Genomic DNA, 21781 nt, shown 5'->3' with positions numbered 1-21781 from the left:
ATCAGAAGAACACATCATTTACCTTTGGTAATTCTCTTTCTGTTAAATAATCTATTTGACCACAGATTCATCACCATTCTCCTGCCTCTCTTACTGTGCAATGGACTATTTTCCATTAAAAAAAGGTCTCAGATAAGAGATCTCCATACTGGTACAACTAAGGGGCAAATTATCAAGAACGGCGTTAAAATTATCGCCGCTTTAGCAGCAGGAAAAGCGGCGATAATGGTCTTGATAATATGCCCTTGAGAATTCCAATAGAAGCCCATGTTCACACCAGAACATGGGCTTCTATTGGAATTCTCAAGGGCATATTATCAAGCTCATTATCGTCACTTTAGCGGCAGTTTCCTGCCGCTAAAGCGGCGATAAATTTAACGCCGTTCTTGATCATATGCCCCTAGTTCGTTTTAAGCTCCACATTAGACTGCGTGGACAGTGTCAAGAAAAAATTGACTTTAGCGCGCTTGGATGACGCTCCTACTGTCACTTACAGGCAGAGCAAGGTCGATGCTGAACCACATGACAACATCTTCTATTGCACAGGGGGTATGCTAAAACATCCTCTGGATCCAGCCTGGTGCCTGGGGGGGATTCTAAAGGTAAAGCCTTACATTTTTATGGCCATTGTCGACGATGCATTGGATCTTTAATTGTCATCTCTCTTAAATTAGAAGCCTCTTTAAGGGCACAGTGCTATGTGGTCAATCCAAATATGAGGGTGGTGTCAAGATACTGGAGCTTGAGGAGATGTTTTGTTTCAGATGGTATCACTGTAATTCAACCAGGACGTGATTATGATGAGACATAAGGACATTGGGGTGACATTCTGTGATTTTCTTATCTAGCTATTTTGATATCTAGCACAATACTCCCCATTTATGTACTAAATAAATACATATGTTTCATTAGAAAGAAACTATGCACATTGAACAGATCATATTCAAAATATTGTTCAATACAAATAGTGATTCCATCTTGCTGGTACCACAGAAACACCATATTATTAACACTAGAGCAGAATGGTTTCTGTAAAACATGCAGTGTTGCACCATGGAGAATTCTTCATACACACACTTCCCATAATATAAGATCTGTCTCAAAGTTAAGTGTTAAAAACGTAATCAGTTCCAAATTTACACTGAGTTCACATTCTTTAGTATCTGTAACAACCTCTTTCTATTAAGAAATAGACTTCCAGGACAATAGTTCCCATTAGGTATTTATTATGTATATGTTGACTTTAAAGTTTAAGACATCAGATCGTAAAAAGGGATGCAACATGTTTGAGATCCTTCTAAACTCTGAGTGCCCGCTTAAAATGACTGTTTTTGGAACAGACTACCTGGTTCAGTTCCTGATAGTGGTTGATGTCAATAGACTTTAATGCTCTGTGAGTTAATTTACTCAAGTCAAACATCCTTTATATGGTGCGATGATGCAAGTAAAGACTGGCACCTGCACAGTAGGCACTGTAAGAGGCGGTTTATGGTTAAATAATCTTTCCTCTAACCTAGCATATGGGCACGACTTCAGAGTAGTTAAGGATTATAAATGCCCTCTGGTGCATTGAATTTGTACACTTCATTGATATATTTTACATTTCACAAGCAACTTCAAAGCAGCAAAAAACTGATACATTATCTAGATAAAGACATATGCATATATGACGTTATCTACCTGACCTGACCTGGTCAGTCCGGTCGCTCCTCCTGCCGCGTGGCCACCCCGAGTGTGCCCGCTCTCCTCCCGCTGCCGCCGCCGCTGCTGAGCCGAGTGAAGACTGCCCCTGTCTTGGTTTGCCTGTCCCTGTGCTGTTAGCTGTACTTCTGCTGCCGTTTTCGCGTTTCCTCGGTTTTCTCGTGTTGCCCGTATACTTGTAAGTTGTAAGCTGTCCCTGACTGTCCCTGAGCCTGCTTGTTGTCCCTGACTGTCCCTGTGCCTGCTTGTCCTCGTTATCCATTTTTCTGCCGTTTCTCGTGTGTGCCCTGTAAGTGCCCATTGTCCTCGTTGTTCCCTGCCCCACCCCGCTCCCTGCCGCTGCTCCCCGCGGCCCCACCCCCGCTCCCTCCAGCATCCTCGCACGCTCCCCCCACTCGCCACCCCGCTCCCGCCTCCCAGCTGCTCCTCCCTCCCACAAAGGTACTTAAGGAGCTCACGGGGCAAGGAGCTGTGACCTACCTGACCTGACCTGGTCAGTCCGGTCGCTCCTCCTGCCGCGTGGCCACCCCGAGTGTGCCCGCTCTCCTCCCACTGCCGCCGTCGCTGCTGAGCCGAGTCAAGTCTGCCCCTGTCTTGGTTTGCCTGTCCCTGTGCTGTTAGCTGTACTTCTGCTGCCGTTTTCGCTTCTCCTCGGTTTTCTCGTGTTGCCCGTATACTTGTAAGTTGTAAGCTGTCCCTGACTGTCCCTGTGCCTGCTTGTTGTCCCTGACTGTCCCTGTGCCTGCTTGTCCTCGTTATCCATTTTTCTGCCGTTTCTCGTGTGTGCTCTGTAAGTGCCCATTGTCCTCGTTGTTCCCTGCCCCACCCCGCTCCCTGCCGCTGCTCCCCGCGGCCCCACCCCCGCCCCCTCCAGCATCCTCGCACGCTCCCCCCCACTCGCCACCCTGCTCCCGCCTCCCAGCTGCTCCTCCCTCGCTCCGCCCCCCCACTACGCCATTTATGGCGGAGTCCACGCGTATGCGCAGCGGTCACGCGCAGCGGGCGCGCTAATGGTGCGCCGAAGGCGTGCCAAAGGTAAGCCCGTCTGCGCCCGTCCGCGCCTGGACCGCGCCCAGCACCAGACCCCCTGGCCCCCGCAGATTTCATCCCACCCGCCGACTACATCCTCCTTGGGGATCTCAACTTCCACCTGGAGAACAACAATGACAACAACACCACCACCCTACTGGACAACCTCGCTAACCTCGGACTCAAGCAACTGGTGAACACCCCCACCCACTACGCCGGACACACGCTTGACCCAGTCTTCACTTCCAGCAAGCACATCTCCTTCAGCCACTCAACCGGACTTCACTGGTCAGACCACAGCTGCGTCCACTTCAGCTTCAGAAAGAACACTACTCACCAACTCCCGCAACAGGTTTCCCGCAGGAACTGGAACAAGATCACCACCGACCAGCTCACCGCATCACTGAACCAGAACCCTCCCGCCAGATCATCGGACCCCAACCAAGCGGCCCACAACCTCGCACAATGGATCACCAACTGCGCCGACGACCTTGCACCCCTGAAAACCCATCCCAGCAGGCCCGGAAGCAAGAAAGCCCTGTGGTTCAACGACGACCTCAAGAACTCCCGCACCCTTGAGAAAACCTGGCGAAAGAACCCGACCACAAACAACATGACCGCCCTCAAGCACGCCACCCGCAAACACCACCAGCTGATCCATACCACCAAGAAGACAGCATTCAAGGAACGTTTAGACAACAACGCACACAATCAGCATCGTCAAAGAGCTCTCCAACCCCAGCGCCGGAAACAACGACATCACTCCCTCACAAGACCTCTGCGACTCACTTGCCACGTTCTTCCACAACAAGATCGCAGACATACACAACAGCTTTGGCGAACAGACCACAAAACCTACCATAGAACCAACGCTCCCCACCACCACCCTCCGCGACTGGACCCCAGTCAACACCGATGACACCATCCGGACGATGAACACCATCCACTCCGGATCACCAACCGACCCATGCCCTCACCACGTCTTCAACAAGGCAGACTCCGTCATCGCACCCCAACTCAGGGACATCATCAACTGCTCCTTCAACACCGCCACCTTCCCGGAGAGCTGGAAGCACGCCGAACTCAGCGCCCTCCTGAAGAAACCATCGGCAGACCCCACTGACCTCAAGAACTACCGCCCCATCTCGCTGCTCCCGTTTCCCACCAAAGTCATCGAGAAGACCGTCAACAAACAGCTGGCCGCCTTCCTCGAGACGAACGGATCCCTCGACCACTCACAGTCCGGCTTCCGAGCCAATCACAGCACCGAGACCGCCCTCATCACAGCCACTGACGACATCCGAACCCTGCTCGACAACGGGGAAACAGCGGGCCTCATCCTCCTGGACCTCTCCGCAGCGTCAGATACTGTCTGCCACCGCACCCTAGTTCAACGCCTCAGCAACGTCGGAATCCAAGAGAAGGCTCTGGAGTGGATCATCTCGTTCCTCGCCGGAAGAACCCAGAGAGTCCGCCTCCTCCCGTTCAGATCTGAGGCCACCAAAGTCATCTGCGGCGTACCACAAGGTTCATCACTCAGCCCCACCCTCTTCAACGTGTACATGAGCCCCCTCGCAGCCATCGCACGCCGACACAGCCTCAACATCATCTCCTACGCCGACGACACCCAGCTGATCCTCACCCTCACCAACGACCCCGCCACCGCCAGAACTAACCTACACGAAGGGATGAAAGAAGTAGCCGAGTGGATGAAGAACAGCCGCCTGAAACTGAACTCAGACAAGACGGAAGTCCTCATCCTTGGGTCAACACCATCTGCCTGGGACGACTACTGGTGGCCCCCGGCCCTAGGCTGCGCACCCAAACCAACGGACCACGCACGCAACTTGGGCTTCATCCTGGACTCCTCCCTGTCGATGACCAGACAAGTCAACGCCGTCTCATCTTCATGCTTCAACATCCTATGCATGCTCCGAAAGATCTTCAGATGGATCCCCACCGAAACCAGGAAGACGGTCACCCAGGCACTTGTCACCGGCTGACTAGACTACGGAAACACCCTCTACACCAGCGCATCCAGAACGCCTCCGCACGACTCATCCTGGACATCCCCTGCCACAGCCACATCTCCAGACACCTGAGAGACCTGCATTGGCTCCCCATCAGCAAAAGAATCACGTTCCGCCTCCTCACCCACGCACACAAAGCACTCCACGACCTGGGCCCCAGGTACCTCAACAACCGCATGACCTTCTACACTCCCACCCGCCAACTACGATCGACCAACCACGCCCTTGCCGCCGTCCCACGCATCCGAAGAACCACTATGGGAGGAAGATCCTTCTCCTACCTGGCAGCCAAGACCTGGAATTCCCTACCCATCCACCTCCGCCTCACCCAAGACCACCTCTCCTTCAGGAGGCAACTGAAGACCTGGCTGTTCGAGCAGTAGCGGAAGCCCCCCCCCCCCCCCCCCCCCCCAGCGCCTTGAGACCCTCTGGGTGAGTAGCGCGCTATACAAATGTCTTGATTGATTGATTGGCTTGCAATTGCCCTTTTATGGTTGTTTGTTGTCCCTTATGTTGTTTCCCTTACCACCTGTGAATCACGCTTTTGCTTTGTGCCTTGGACCATGCTATAGAAATGCCCTACATAAACAATTACATGCATCCATTGCATACTCTCTGTTGCCTCCTGATCAGTTTCTTTTCACAATCAGTCACATGAAATTGTCTTCCATAATCCCTCCTCAACGACATCCTTCCTCACTTAAATAGTAATTCAGCATTGCATCTTTCATCTACTATATGCAAATGCAGGCCCTTTCTAGTCATCCACCTTTCAGGCAGTAGCAAAGGGTAATCTGGACACAAGCTTGGCCTCATCTTTGACCTCTACCTCAGTAACATGGTTTCCAGTGCTACTTGAAGGCATCATGAAGAAAGCATTACAGGTGAAATGTAGTAAAACTGTCTGCCACCCACTGGAGTGAGGGTATGCTTCTTCCAAGAGCCCCACAGAGGGACCTACCAAATATCACTACTCATGGAGCACTGTCACTTGGGGTTCAAGCTCATTCATGTTTGCCCTCCTCCTCTTCAGCACTCTGGCTAACCTCCAGCCTCTGCAGCAAACACCATGGAGACAAAACACACATTTAGCCTGGTCTGGAGGGCCTTTGGAGCCCTGGTGAAAACTACGTGGATTTCTGCATATAAAATCCTGGACAAACGTTGTTTGTTCGTTTCAAGACATTGATCAAGTGTGTTGTTATAAAGACTAGATTGGTGAAATTTGCCCCACTAGATTAAAAAAACGATTGCTGATTTTCTAGGGCACCATCAGGCCAGTGCACTTAAGAACAACATATTCCGAAAGTATTACCATAGGATCGCCTCCAATTTACCATTGTTAAGTCTGTTATTCAGAGCAGCTTGGTAAAGGTGTAAAATTGTGTTGATGTGCAGTATCCAGTAAGACACTGTTCTATGGAGTCCAACACTGGTTCATCCATGAGCAAATGATAGATTGTAAGTACTGCGCACTATCGTTGTACTTAGATAGTGATTCATACCCCAATGTATGGTGCCGAAAGTGCATTTTCAGACAGGTAGCTCGCAAGACAATCAGGGGAGCATAGTTAGCAGAATGTTGTATTTGTTGTGATACAATATGGGAAGCCTTTTGATGTCATGTGTGAGTGACCAAAGAGGTGTTCTTATCTTGTATTTGGGGCTCGGAGCCTAACAAGGGGATGGAGGAGGTGATGGAGTAATAGGCACACAAAATAGAATTGTCTGGGCTGGTGGTTATAATTACTCAACAGATCCAGTGCTGTGGTTCACAGTTTCTATAATACTAGTGCAGAGAAAGAGGCAGGATCTTACCTGTATGGTCTGGGTTATATGCAGTCTAGTAGAGGGAATAGGCGGGAGTATTTCATGTAAGCAGCTACACAGCACCAATCTAGCCACAGGGTAGTGTGTGCATGTACCTAAAGAATGGGGATAATCAGAGAAGGCCCACCGATCCATATGGCAACATGCACAAGGGAGCGATGCTGGCAGACGAGTAACATTATGTCAAATGGACATGATTGAAGTTGATAGCAGCCGTCAAGTGCCTTTTTAAACCCAGGGATACTGGTGTACAAATGCACCTCATTAGTGAGTAAATAAGTGGAAGAGCAAAAAAGGTTAATTACATGGGCAGAAACTATACAATCTTTAAAAGCATTAGAGCGGGCAGACTCACCAAAACCTGGGAGGCAAAACGAATTGCGAAGCATGAACAGGGTTTGCGCCCCAAGCTCTTCTAATGCTCCTGAACTTTCTCAAAGGCGGACAAGCACCAGCCAGCTGACCCTAGTGGTGTCAGACTGGCCCCCCTAGACATGTAAGAGTAAGAGACGAAGCACCTGGTAGGGTATTGTCCTGACAGTTCAAGAATGAATCGCCCTGCCCTGTGTTACCCCTCTTTCCTCATCCCCACATGCGAGCCCAATACTTTTCTTAGATCCCAGATTCTAGAGGCATCCTGCAGCCTTCCTAGAATTCCCTACCAGGCAACTTCCACAATCTTGTCTCTGGCCTGCGAGCCTTTTGAGAAACAGCTTCTCTATACACCTTCATATATTAACGCTAATTTTGAAAACCATGATTAAAAGGTTCAGTCATGACACTTTTGAGTATACATAAAAGGTCAATCAACATGCTACTGGGATGTGCACAAAGAGCAGAGATATATGTGTGTGTGTATATCCATATATATATATATATATATATATATATATATATATATATATATATATATATACATATATACACAGACACACATATCTCTGTAACATTGCTCCCATTGACTACTGCCATCTGCTATGCGCAATACCATCACTTTGCATATAACTCTAAACTTATGTGCATTGGCCACTTTGTGAGAGTGTCAATTTTTTAAAAATCTTTGTACATCTAGAATTTGTGTGGACATACATTACATTAATTTGAGGATATACCGGTGAAAGCAAAGCTGAAATATTTTGAGACACTTTGCTTTCAAAAGACTTTTAGTGAAGACCTCCCTTAAGTAGCATCTCCCTGGTGCTTTTCTGTTTTTTTTTTTACTTTTATAAGTAATTAAATCAGTAGTGTGTGTAGAAAAATCGTGATGAAATGCTGGCCTCTTAGGCCCGCCTTACGAGAGTTCCATTAATTTCGGTGGGTCTAGTAATGGGCGTTATTGGGCTGACAGAAATTACCAGTTAACAAGCAGAAAGTCTGATTTCTACATGTCACCCACCAAAAATTCCCACTCTGCAATATTGCACCCCCTCTGATATTACTGGGATGCCTGATGCTTGTAAATCCGGGGGTGGAGCAATAACAGGGATTTTTACCCTCCAGTTGTGATGAGAGCCTTAGTTGTAAATTTGTTGGTTTGAGCTTTTAGTGGGATCGGCCAGTGATGTTTTCACGCGCTGAGGCTAATGGTACTCGGACAGAAGTTGGTGACAGGTTAGTGAATGAATGAATGGCAAGTCTTGTAAAGCACACCATTGAAAATCGTATACCCTCAAGGCGCTTCCACGGGAGGGTGAGGATCTAGTGGTACAATGTTTCGGAGAGCTGTGAAAGGTGAGATGTGGAAAGCGCGTACTGACACTGGAAGCTTTGAATCAGGTCGAACAATTGCACCCAGACTGTGCTGAAACGCCTCAACGCTCTGGGGCTTTTTCCAGTGCTCTGTAGCGCCCTTACATGGTATGACACTGGATAACTAACCCATGCAAAAGCCCTGTACATTACTGGTGGCTGGGGAACCAGTTTCCTTTGCTCGTGTTAGAGTCATTTCAGTGACCTGCAGCTCACCTGCACTGCACTGCATGACACATGACCCTGACCTCACTCAGCCTGTCCCAAGTCCTATGGATTACTGGTGCCAAGAGTTGTGATATCAGCCCACCCGCGCTAAATGGCCCCTGACTCTTACTTCTCCCGCCTGTCCCAAGCTATATGAATGAGTGGGGGCCAGGGAGTTGTGACAAAGCCAATCCAGAGAAAACAAAACTGAAAGGAAATAGGGTTAGGGAAAAAACATTGAAGAATGCTAAGAAAGTTGCTTTCCAACTAAATAGGCACCTTGATGGACCGCCCAGTAGGACAGAGGCAGTGAATAATAGTTCAAAACATGCATGTTGTGCATGTGTCTCGCACGAGTTAACACTGGCCTCAGAAAATATTGTGTGATATTCCTCATAGCACATAGTACAGCCAGACACCCTTCCCAACCTCACATACAGCTTCGCCTGTGATCACTGCAGAGAATTTAAATACTACAGGGCCACATTAGCTGCAACTGAGTGCTCTGCAAATATTAATATATATATATGTATATCTTTATTTGACGTTTTATGCAGCCAAGACCCAGAGTGTGAAGGAGCACTTTACAATTATAACGGCTTTGGACAAAAGGAGCAAACAAATGCAAAATGTACAAGGAGGTGTCGCAGATTAAGGCAATCTATGGGCATGACATACGCACATGTACAAGGGATCTACAAAAATTAGCAGTCAGACGTGTTGAGTATGTATTTAGAGATAAGCTCAAAATCAAAATCTGTACATGATGAATATTCAATTGTCAGGCCACATGAAAACTATGAATTAAAAACACAGGAGGAAGTGATGCTGGAACAAGTAATATTTCAGCCCTCCTTTGACCAGATCAAGGGAGGAACAGTGCTGGGCGGAGTATGCGAAGTGGTGCTCCGCGGAGTTCCACGGAGTAAAAAAAAATAAACTCAGCGGAACTCCGCTCCACCCATCCCCACAATTTATTTTTTAAAAACCCACTTACCTTCTCTTCTGTCATCTGCGGGCTGCCCTCCTCCTCACCGAGGTGCCTCCTTCTTGCTGTTGTCCTCCTCCTTGCGTCCCCCTACGTATTACGTCTTGCGTGAACTGTGCATGCGTCCCCCTACGTAGACAGCAAGAAGGAGACAACGCAGTGAGAAGGAGAAAGACCACAGAAGAAAAGGTAAGTGGGGTTTTTAAGAATTGTTTTGCAGGGGGCTGACTCGGCTGAGGGGCGTACTCTGCTCCGCCATGGAGTCAGAGTTTTGCCGCAATTTTGCATTCCCAGTGGAGCGCGGATTTGGTAAAACTCCGCAAACTCCGCTGGCAGAGGGGAGTACTCAGTCCGGGCTTAAACACAACAGTTAAAAACCTTTTTGCACAGGTTGCTAATTTAAAAGCGATCACAATTCAAGATCCTGTGCATAGGTGACATGACCTATGACATTATAAGGCACAACCTGTATCCCCTTTTGAACCTGACTAGCAAATGGCATTCACATTATTTTTTTATTTAGAAAGTTTTATAGTGCAAACTAGACCCTGGAATGATATCCGAGCGCTTTACAAATGTTACATCAACTATAAAGCAGGATAAACTAGAAACATATATGTGAGCAGCAAACAGGAAACATAAATGTTGTCAATCCCAGTTGTAGAACTGGAAGGTACTCAAGCGTGCCTTAGCCATCTGCAAGTAGAGTCAAGTGCAGATCTTGGTTGATGAACTGTGTCTTTTTAGTACCCAGCTAAATCAAGCGTTGGGATCAGGGTAAAGTTTTGTTCATTAATAGTAGTTTGACTTATTTTTTTAAGAAAGTGCTTGAAGGGTTCATTCTGATTTCTGGGGGCAGGGCGTTCCAAATCCTTGGTGCTAGTCTGGAGAAAATACGATTGTATGTTCTCTTTTTCCAAAATGTTTGAGGTTTCAATAGAAAGGTGTTGCTGCTTCTCAGCATTCTGCTGCCTCCTGACAATTTCAGTTTATCGGCTAGATACCTTGGCGTGTTGAAATGCAAGGCTTTATGTGTCACACAAGCAATATTCAACTGTGTTCTTGGCTCATGAGGGAGCCAGTTCAGTGCCTTTAGATGATGGGTGATGTGGTTCTTCTTTTGGGAGCCTGTGACTAGTCTTGCAGCCGAGTTGAGGGAAGCCCTTTGTGGAGCCAGTCTGGATCTCGGCAAACCACATAGGGTTGTTTTCCCATAGTCTATTCTTGGTATCACTAGAGCTTGCATGGCTGATTTGAGGTCGTCCAGGGGAGGAAGTATTTTAGTTTTCTAAGAATGTCCATATGAATGTTTGCTCCTCTGGTGGCTGCGCTGATGTGTTTCTGCAAGGTAAGATTCTTGTTGAGTGTTATTCCCAGTGATCTTGTGGGATCTATGATGTGCAGTTGAAGGCTGTTAAGTGTTTCATCCTGTCTTCAATGTCGATGTGTCTTTGTAGTGGGGCAATTAGGAGGAAATGTGACCTTCTTTAGTTCATTTCATGTTTTGTTTTCTATAATATTAGCTGATGACTTAATGTTTCAGTTCCTTCCAAATGAACCATAAGTATCTTACTATCCATTTGGAAGATGGGGTGCAGCCAAAAACTAGCCAATTCCTCATCTGCCAATCTCTCGGGTGCTCCACCTCATTTAGAGGCAGGGAAAGTGCTGTATTTTTGATGACTGCCTCTGCTGTCACTATCAGAAACACTGTTCTAATATTTGTCCACCGAACGTCATGGCAGTGGAAGGCCCACCCTGTCGATGATAGTTCTTCTAATGTCCTGTTTGTGACCACCATGCATATCATGAAGGTATCCTACAGGAAAAAAGAAAACTTACCCTCCACAATCTGTGAGAAAAGTCCCAAGGCATCAAGACTAGTTATCTTTTTTTTTTTTTTTTTTTTTAAATAAAACATACTGTCTCCACTTTGGGAGTTTGGCCTTGGAAGGAAGAAAGATGTAAATCGTCCTGCAATATCTTGCCATGTAGGACTGGCTGGCATTGTTTTGCAAAAACAGCTCCTGCCATAGCAAAAAACTCTACATTTTGCACCTGGGCTGTGACTCCACTGTAAGGTACTTACAATAACCTTTGAGAAAGCTCTAAGGGATTAAAACATATGTAAGCTGTAAACCATTCCATATGAATTGTAAATAAACTTGCCCTTTCGAATCCCAGTAACTGCCAAAAATAATGCTGTTTTCAAGGGTCATAAAGGCAGCAGCAGGAACAAAAAGTAACCAAGGCCAACACGCCTTTCCTGTAGTGTTTACACCTTTCCCCTTCTCACCAAATAGGAGGCCATTGAGTGGATAAGGTGGGATAAGTGATGTATGCTCGAATGCCAATGGTGTCAAAGTGTGCGTAATATCACTACCTCCAACCCTGAAGTTTTAATATACATGATCTTGTTTAGTGAGAAATCAGCCAATCAATGCTTTGTTTCAGCATCGAATCAGGTATCTGTGTATGAGTAGAGAACCTTTTAATCAATTTTTTGCTTTTGAAAGTCAGACCTACAAATCATCCGTGGCAAAAAACTATTCACTCCCGTCTGGGAAATCATTTTCACAGCTATTTTAGATCCTCTCTGATGACTTAGGCAAGCAGCATCAGAGGCCTACTGTCCTAATCAGGTTCATGTCCTTGGGGTTGATAAAGCCAGATTCTTATCTTTCTTACCATCACCAAGAATCCTCTCTGGTCGCCAGGATCTTTCTATCTGCTAAATAGTGTAAAGGGGAGGAACTCCAATTTTAGCACATAACAAACTAATCAAATGGTTGAACTCTAAAGGACCACTGACTCCGAATCTCAAATCTTAAAGGTTTATTACAAAGCCAAAAATAATTACACATACAAGCACCTCATCACGAGGTTAAGAAAATAAATGGGCAATAGTACAAAAAATATCCTACGCAGGAGTCTCATCTGACTCAGAATGAAAAGAATAGTTAGCTCCAGAAGCATTAGGCAACCAATAACTGCTCCAATCTCTATATTAGAAGTCATCAACCTAAAAAGGAAAATCAATTAGTCAATCCCTACTCTATTTCTAAGGTGACATCCCTACTTAGCATATTCCCCAGGAAAGAGAGTAAAAAGGTGTCAGAAGTGAAGACTTCCTTAGAAGTACACTCACTTTCTCAGTAAAGAGCTCGTTCCAAGATGCACTTTCTAGCTTCCCTTCTAATCCTCAACTATTCAACCCACGGGGCACTATCCCTAATTCAAAATCTCAAAATTGTAGAACACGCCCTCCGTCACACCTCTTCATCCAGGTCTTCCTCCGGTACTTTTCCACTGAAACTTGTACTCCATCCAAAGACGGTTAGCTTGACCTTGGGTCGCAGGCACCTTCTCCGCTGAAAGTATCATCCCTGCATTCCAGGATACTCCCGTGTTGGCTTCTCCTACCATCCTAACTCCTAAACAAAGAGTTAGTCTTCCTAACGAACTAGGTGTCCTTGCACCTGCAACAGAAACATGGTAAGGAGAAACTTTCCACTTTCAGATATCTGCTGACTCTCACAAACCCTCAGAGCCATTTTCAAGGGAAAAGGTTTTCGGCCTACAATATGCAGCTAACATAAGAAACGAAGAGGCCTTTTTCTTAAACGCATATGCAGTCAGGCCTTACACAATTTAAACACACATTTCTAGAATCATACTATAAGCTTTGATATTCATTAAATTGCATACATGAATAAGCAAATCTACACGTGCAGACTTTAATATGGTGCATGTTTAAATCCTAACACATCACATTATACGTGGACTAATTCGTTATGCATTATCTAACATGCATTTTCGACTAAACACTATATTAGACTTCATGAATGACTTGATTACATTTCTATCCGCACTAATATAGGCAACTTTTAGTTCTGCATTTCTAAACCTACACGTTAATGTTTCACACTCTAAATATATGGCTGCGGACTACCAATGATTATAATGCACCCTTATAAATTCAGAATAACATGGCGCTCTATCACGGTCACGTAGGTGGTCAATGAATGTGTATGATCAAAGTCCATTCTTGTCTCATACATATTCAAGAGAGGATCTATCATACATTCATGTACAAACACTTGTAGTAAATCATTCATTTGCACCACTCAAAATTTCACACATTTTGTGGATTTTAACATGTTGTTCCACCAACTTATCAATATTGAGTTTTAGCGCCTCAATGCTCATCATGGGGACACCAAAAATACATATACAATTATTTACCATCAAGACAATCTACTTATACTGGAAGTTGACTATAAATTAACCTTATAAGGCCAGGTGTTTCCAACAGATCTCCGATTTTCATTAGCAGCAAAATAGTTTAAAACAAAATAACTCGAAAAGCAGACAAAAATTGTAATTTTTCTAATGTGCACATGTTTGCTTTAGAATCTGGGAAACAGAGTGCTGAGGATATAAGTTTGAATCCCTTGCCCCACCTCAGGCTACCACAGCTAGAGCACATGACAGCTCAAGGTCAGCCTGTGTGCAGGTCACATGAGTCAGCCTGTCCCTGGGGGGTGAGGAGAGAAAAAACAGGGAGTGGAGCTAGACATGCAACTCAACCTGTCACTGCACCTCAGTGTAATTGCACACCGCATGGTTGCTGCAATGCGAGAGCCACAGGCATAAGTTATACCCAAATGAACTATTTTTATATTTTCAGTTTTTAAAGATTTAAGCCAAAAGTTTGGCAAGTCAGGTGTTAAGGCAGGACTGGTTGTGACTTGCCATTTGTTGCTGTGGTTTGAATTCAAATAACTTGTTCCTGGCTTTACGCAATAGCGAAAGCTATTTCTGGTCAGGCGTGTTCCTACATCTCAAAAGTCCCCAGGTGTAAAAGATTTATTGCAAAGGTTTGGGTTATGCAGGGGAACATATATGTACACACACACACACACACACACAAAAGACAACCAACAACCCAACAGCAGAGCTTTATGGTTTATTATTTCACTATTGTAAAAGATAACTTTACTTTTTATGGGCTTGAATAGTATACCTGACAGTATACTGATTCTTTTGCTTTATTTCTTAATTTAAACACATTTTACAGAATAAACTACTTGAAACCATTTAGTTCAAAGTGAATGTAACCTCTTTTGATTCCTAATACATGCATCAATCTCACGCAATTCTTAACTCATCAATTATACATGTTTGTTCTTGCATCTACTTCACTCTTGTCAGTACCACAGATCATTTTCTTTAATCAGATTGCTACTTTCATTAATTAGTGAGGTCTGACCCATTTGTGGAAGTCATGAATTGAAGACGTTTTACCATGAGAAGCCACAATAAAGCAAACCAGTTATTTGACCATGTATACGGCCTTCTTCAGGGCCTTCCTCAGGACTATCAAAGTAAACTCTGTTTTGCATCATCAACAATATTTTACAGTGACGTCAGAAAATGAGGTCCAACTTTAAAATATATAAATGTAATACAAAGAACTCAGCAGCATTTCACAATCTGAGTTACTAAACCAGTTACAGTAGGTAAGAATAAAAGAGGTACTTTAATGTATTGATATTGAGAAGGAAGATTCGTAAATGAAGAAAGCAACGTTTTGTATTGATCAATATACATATTTCAGCTCACTGGTACGAGGGCAGCTTATTTACCTACTCAATCGTATTGCCACACTGCAAAGCAAAGTTATGTTAAATAACTTTACAGAACTTTGTTTATTTTTCATGCAGTAACAGGTTACCCTTCATTATGGTGAAGTGGCATCTTAGTTAATGATTTTCCTACTCACTTAAATAATTTTCATTATTTAATTATTTCAACACCAAAGTATCAAAATTAATTCTTCATAATTAAGATAGATATTTTCTCATTTTAACTGAGACCATGGAACTCACCTTCTATTTGTGCTCCATCCCGTCGTCAGAAATGTAATTCTTTTTGTATCCTTCAATATATCAAATCAATTTATCTCATTCATTCAATGCTTTTAAGAGGATTTATTTCAATCATTTCCTGCTGCTATTGTCTATTTATTTAGGCTACAAATTGAAGAATGCATACTTCTGCCCTTGTTATTATTTTCAGCATCTTTTCTTATATATCGTCTGCAGTCGAAGAGTGTCCCTCGCTCTTGAAAACCAACTGGAGATGAATGCATTGTTTATGCACGATGTAAAAACATAATCTAAGCATCTATTTTGTGTTATGTTTCATTGGGAAAGAGAAGCATCTTCACATTTTCAGGTTTATTATTTTCCATATTTATTTTCTCTTATGTTTTTGGCAGTGAGTTATAGGAACAAACACACATTTTCCAGTTACCTTAATGGAAAGTCATTTTTGAATTTTTTAGTCTCTTTTTTCTTATGCAAATTGAGTTCTATAAAATGAACGGAATTCAAATACAATGGTATAATAGACATAAATCAAGAGTTGTGGCGAAATCTTTGGTAAAGTTAGATTCAACACAAGGATGTGTGTTCATAGGTGCAAATTTGACATTCGGTAATACATTCACTCCTTCAAGAGAAACATGTATAATTACAAGCAATTCGTGAGTCTACCCCAGTCAATTAGACAGTTGTCTTGTGAATCTTCAGGTGCACTCTTAAAAGAAAACAGAATGTGCTTAAAATTCCTTAATAGAAGATTGTGTAAGCACTATTGGACTTTGACAATCTAACCTATATTGAAACAAAGATAGCAACACACTTGAATCTGCTTATCTATATATTCTCTAAAAAAAACAAAGGTTAGATGGACGTTATAGTTAGGTTCAGATTTTACACACACAAAACCATAGAAATTTAGCAGTTATAGTTAGAGTTATCTCAAGTAACTATAACTCGTGCCCTAAGGTAACTATAACTCATGTCCCCGCCATACACAGTTTTCTAATCAATAATTTCAGTGCAAATGCTGCAGTGATATTAACAATGATGTCATAGAAGATTTCAAGAGTGATGTAATTTGTGGAGTAATTAGCAGTGCATGGCAAAGGCGTGAGTTATAGGAGATTTTTCTCTAACCAATCACATCTACTGTTTTGGCCCCAATCCCTCCTCAATATTCTGACCCCTGAGAAATAGAATTGTATTTCTCCTTTAATATCCAAACATCACAGTTATTTTGTGGTAACCTGGCAAGTTATTTGGTTAAGATCAGCACTATTCATGGCTCTATTAGTTCAGAAAGGGAAAATTCAATCCAGAACACTTGCTTTCAGTTGCTGTTCTTAAAGCAAAATCATGCAATTGAGATGCTTCCTAAGGTAAAAGAAACAAAGGTAAGAAATCTCCTTCTTGACAATAGATCCAGATCTCCAGATGACATGGGCACTGTACGTTCTGAAAGAGATGGCAATTGTTATAGTACCTGATACTGCCAGTATTTTAATTATTCCTTCAGCAGTGAGATTGTATCTAGTAAGTGGAAGAAATCTGTAGTTTAGTCGCTTCTTAAAAAATTCTATTTCAGACCCCCAAGAAGTTATAAACTACAGACCTATTTCTTTGTTGCCTGTTCTTACCAAGATGAGAGAGAAATGTCCCGCTTGTAGGCTGTCTATTCATAGTGAGGAGCATATCCTCCTAGACAATAGCCAGATGGGCTTTAGGCCTGAATTAGGTACAAAAGCTACACAGGTAGCAGTAATTGATTTACCAAGAAGTGATCTGGACCAGGTAAAACTGGTCTGCCTTATTCTGCTTGATCAATCTGCTGCTTTTGACACAGTGGATCACACCATCGTAATTGGGCATCGTGAGGAGGTAGGAATTAAAGCAACCGGGTCCAATTTGACCAGATTATTCTTAAGCAACAGAGAATTTACCCTGATTGTATCAACTTCTAGATTCCAAAAAGCTGATATAATATGTTGTGTGCCTCAACACTCTGCACTTTCACAGATCTTATTTAATATGTATATATACGTTGACTACCTAGAACCTGGCTGTGTTGTTTGTATCATTTTAAATGCAAATGACAAACGGTTTATTCTTAGACTAAATAGTCCAATGTAGTCTATCCAGAAGCCTTTGACGGGGGAGTGGTCTTACTAACATTTAGCTAAATAGATAATCCAGATAATGCAAAGTCAATGACAATATACACAGCCCACAAGACTCACCTGATACGTGAAATGGTGTGTACAAATATAAAACTCGTAGACCATGCTTAGGGAAATATTTAGAACCTGCTGGATAGTCTGCAGATCTGCCAGAGGGATAAATCCATGGCCTCTGCCACTCAGACGAAGGTCTGTCTGACCTATTTAAAGATCCTCGCCTTCCTGGATGGAATGTCTCTGCAGTGAGGGCAGCTGCCTTGGGGGCACCCTATTCAGAGCACTGCAGGCTTGCTGACCCGGTACCATTTTTAAGGCACCCACTTTGCAGCCTTCTTTCTAATGAAAAAATACACTTTCAAAGTGTTTTTTTGTTTTCTCATTGTGAAACACCGGGCCTGGAATATAGGGAACTTCCTCCCTTTGTTGGGGTCCATTCTACATTTTCGTTGCCTGAATCCACGATGCCATGGCTCCCTTGTTTTCTTTCTGTTTTGTTGCTTCCTCTGTTTGGACACACACCGTCTTGAAAAATAGAGGATCATTCTATGTTTCGGAAGGCTTTTAAAATTCATCTATTTCATAGATTTATCTTCATATCTTTTCTGATGTTGTTAACCAGTACAGCGCCAAGATGCTATAGAGCATTCATTGCAGTTTATCTGTAACAAAAATCATATCTTGCATGTGTACGTTTTCTATATATTTAATGGGTACCCTCAGGTACTAAACATAGGGCCAGTGGCAATTTTAAAAGAAATAGAGCCGAAATTATGTGTTGTGGCTCTTGCCCGTTTGATGATGGAGTATTGTCACCTGTAGGATAGCTCAGGTGCCTGACACATGACCCAGGGGTAAACTGAGAGTTAGCTCAGCTATGTGAAGCCTAAACACATAATTTATGCCTAAGCAGGAGCATACCTCTGCTCTCTATAGCAAACTCCTCCAAGGTTAGTTTCTGAGACTGCATTGTAGGACAGATGTAGAATTTCCTTAAATTAATGCTTAGTGTGTTTTTCTCCTTGATTGTTTCTGTGCAGAGCACTTCTGTTCTGTCGGCATTGCATCGCTGTGTCCTTTCTCTTCAAGCTAGTGTAGTTTGGCAACAAAATGCTTATGGGACCATATGGGTCCCATTAAAAGCAACATTACTCTGATATTGTGTGTAATAGGTTGCCAGTACCGTAGCATTGTACAATGAAAACACTGCTTTGTGCACTAATTGCTCTAATGTTATATGACATACTGGTAGCCATGTTGTTTGTCTGGTGCCCCATTCAAGGAATGCCATATTGGGCTAATGGTCATAAGAATTTAATTGTGTTGTTGGTCATTAAATGGCCATCAGTGTGATGCCACAGGCAATCTGATTGCTATAATTAGTATGGGTATTTAGCAACAACTATTATAGAGAGTAAGGCTATTTTTCTCAAAGCAAGTTTGACAAAATGCATAGGAAATGTTGCATTTTACAATGCACTTCAGCCCTGAAGGACTTAAAAGCAACATTGATTTTTAGTGGATTCGGCACTTTATGGGCTCGGGGCTTCAGAAAAGAATTAAAAGCATGATTGTTGGTATTAAAACATTTGCAAAAAATGAAGCCCAATTTCTCTAGATGTTGGACTGACATCTTTGCAGGACATTGACCATCACCCACACCTTCCTTCTATATATTCTTGAGCCGGAAGGAGTACCTGTATCCTTTGCATGCTAGAACACCATTGATCCGAAGTTACTTGAAGACAACTACTTTTTTGAGTACTTCTTTTAGGCCTGGTGGCTTCCTGCATGCTTGTAGCTCAAACATCCCAATCATTCTGCCAAGAATCTGAGTTATTTTGAATCAAAATAAAATTGCTGTTGTAATCACCCCACACCTATAAGATAGCTCAGATAACAGCAGAATAACTAACAGCAGGTAATATTGCCAACTAATTGGCACTCACTTGTTCAATCTCATAACAAATGGAAGATGCATTAGGATTCACCAGTCATACATCCCCAAATCAGGCACAGTAGCCCTCTCATTTAAATATTCCGAGATCTTAACATGTGCACTCCAAGCAAGCATATGTTCCAGCATCCTGATGAGCAGACAAAAACATACCTATGGGCTACAGCCAGGCAGAAGCATCTTTCTGAAGATAGAATGAAAAATATTTCATGAGCTCACTGTCATTTACCAGAAGGAATTGGCAGAAAGGACTGTACTCTGGTTCTAAAGTGATTTGTTTTGAAATCTGTAGAAGCTGCTTGCTCCCCAGTTCTCAAATCACTCATAGCCCTGTTGAAAGAATTTAATTAGTAGCCCATAAAAATTGTCAAATCCATTAAAACATATTTGTTGTAATATCAGGTTTGATCAGAATGTTTAAAATTCACAATTTTTCACACTTATTTGATTGTATTGACACTCATTGCTTGAAGTGTTAGCCTCATGGTTGACCTGTTAGCGGTTGCGGCCAGTGCAGGTAAGCGCGGGGGAGGGGCGGCGAGGGGGGGGAAGTCGACAGACAACAGAATAGGGAAAATAAAATGAAAAAAATTATAAAACCACTTACATTGCACTCGCATTTTGTTAGATCCAATTTAAAGCACCAAAATAACATTTTACAATTAGAAAATGTGTTTTATACATAATTACAATAAAATTCAGTTTACAATTGGATATAAAGGCAGGAAACAGCACACAGGAAGATGAAGCTATTATTTAAAAACACATACACCAACCAGAGTAGTTTAGAAACGGCCAAATGTAAGTTATTGTTCAATTCAGGATTATTCAGAGCTAATATTTACAAATACTGACAAATTAGTAAAATATGTTCTACGAGTATTTTCACTAAACTAAGTCCAAGCCCACTGCGCTATGAAAATCTGCCATTGATGACAAAACTCATGAGCATTGTGTGATAAGTCAAATACATAAGATTGAGCCAAGTTGGTTATAATTGTGTTTTAAGAAACTGAATTTTCTTGCTTTTGGAGCATTTATCCACTCGCAACGTTCCCACAGACCCAGAAATAAAAGAAAATGATACCACCGGTTGTACACCATCACATCCCACTCGAGTATATATTTCAAATCAATTCACAATACTCCATCCACTTTCCCCCTACCTTCTCATGTTTTTTGGGGCACCCCCTAGCTGTGTATGCAACCTTCTCTTGCGTTGCGCACCAATCCATTGCCTGCTTCCAGGGAGCTACCGGAGTAGGAGAGGGCAGCCTCCACCATGTAGCAACATCTCTCTTCGCTACTCCAATCCCCACCAAAATCTTATCCCCACTGGCGTCGCACCCCCCCCCCCCCCCCCTCCAGGACACGTAGAAGAATAGGCAGCAGAGAGTAACCTGCACTCTAGGTGCTATGTGATGATCCCTCCAGTCAAAATCCTCCAAGGGCCCCACCCACCGCTCCCATCGGGCCTCGAGGGGCACAAATAAATCTGGGGAATGGCCTATAAGGGATTGATAAATTTGTGAAATCCCCTTCTCTGCGATAGATTCCATAAGAATATGGGACTCCAAGGGGCTACTCTCAGGAACTTTCCCCAAGGAACTGCAGTGTTGTTCCAGGGCATGGAGCAACTACAGGTACCTAAAGAACTGAGACCTGTGCAGGCCACACTCTTCCTGCAACACCTCATAGGACTTACGGTGTGCTCCCTGCCAGATGTCTCCCACCTTTCCAACCTCGATCTTATCCCACCCACTGAACCCTTCTAGGGAGCAGACCTGATGCAATCACCTGCCTACCCAGACGAGGGTTGCAAGCATAATCCTTTGATCCCAGCCAGTTTACCATTGTGCCATACACCAAGTCTCAAGAACCACCCTTGTGAGCTCGGTAAGATGAGATGGAATAGGAGTGCCATACAGCAGCCCTTCTATATTGTCCAGGCCCATCCTGGGCACCTCCAGCCGAAAATCCGGGTCCCCCCATCCCTTACTCCGCCACTCAATGACCACCACCAGCTGAGCCGCCCAATAGTAAAGGCGCACATCTGCCATCCCCAGCCTCCCCATCCCATGTGCATTGAGTGCCTTTCCCATATGCTATGCGGGGAGGTTGGTGAAGCCACAAGAATGCCCGGAGTTTAGCCTGCAGTTGGCGCCACCTAGTTTGTGACAATAACAAGCAAAGGTTTTGTAATGTGTTTAGTAGATGGGGGAGGGTGA

The sequence above is a fragment of the Triturus cristatus genome, chromosome 9 (assembly GCF_964204655.1).
Source record: "Triturus cristatus chromosome 9, aTriCri1.1, whole genome shotgun sequence".
Classification (NCBI taxonomy): Eukaryota; Metazoa; Chordata; class Amphibia; order Caudata; family Salamandridae; genus Triturus; species Triturus cristatus.
This window is presented reverse-complemented; position numbering follows the sequence as displayed.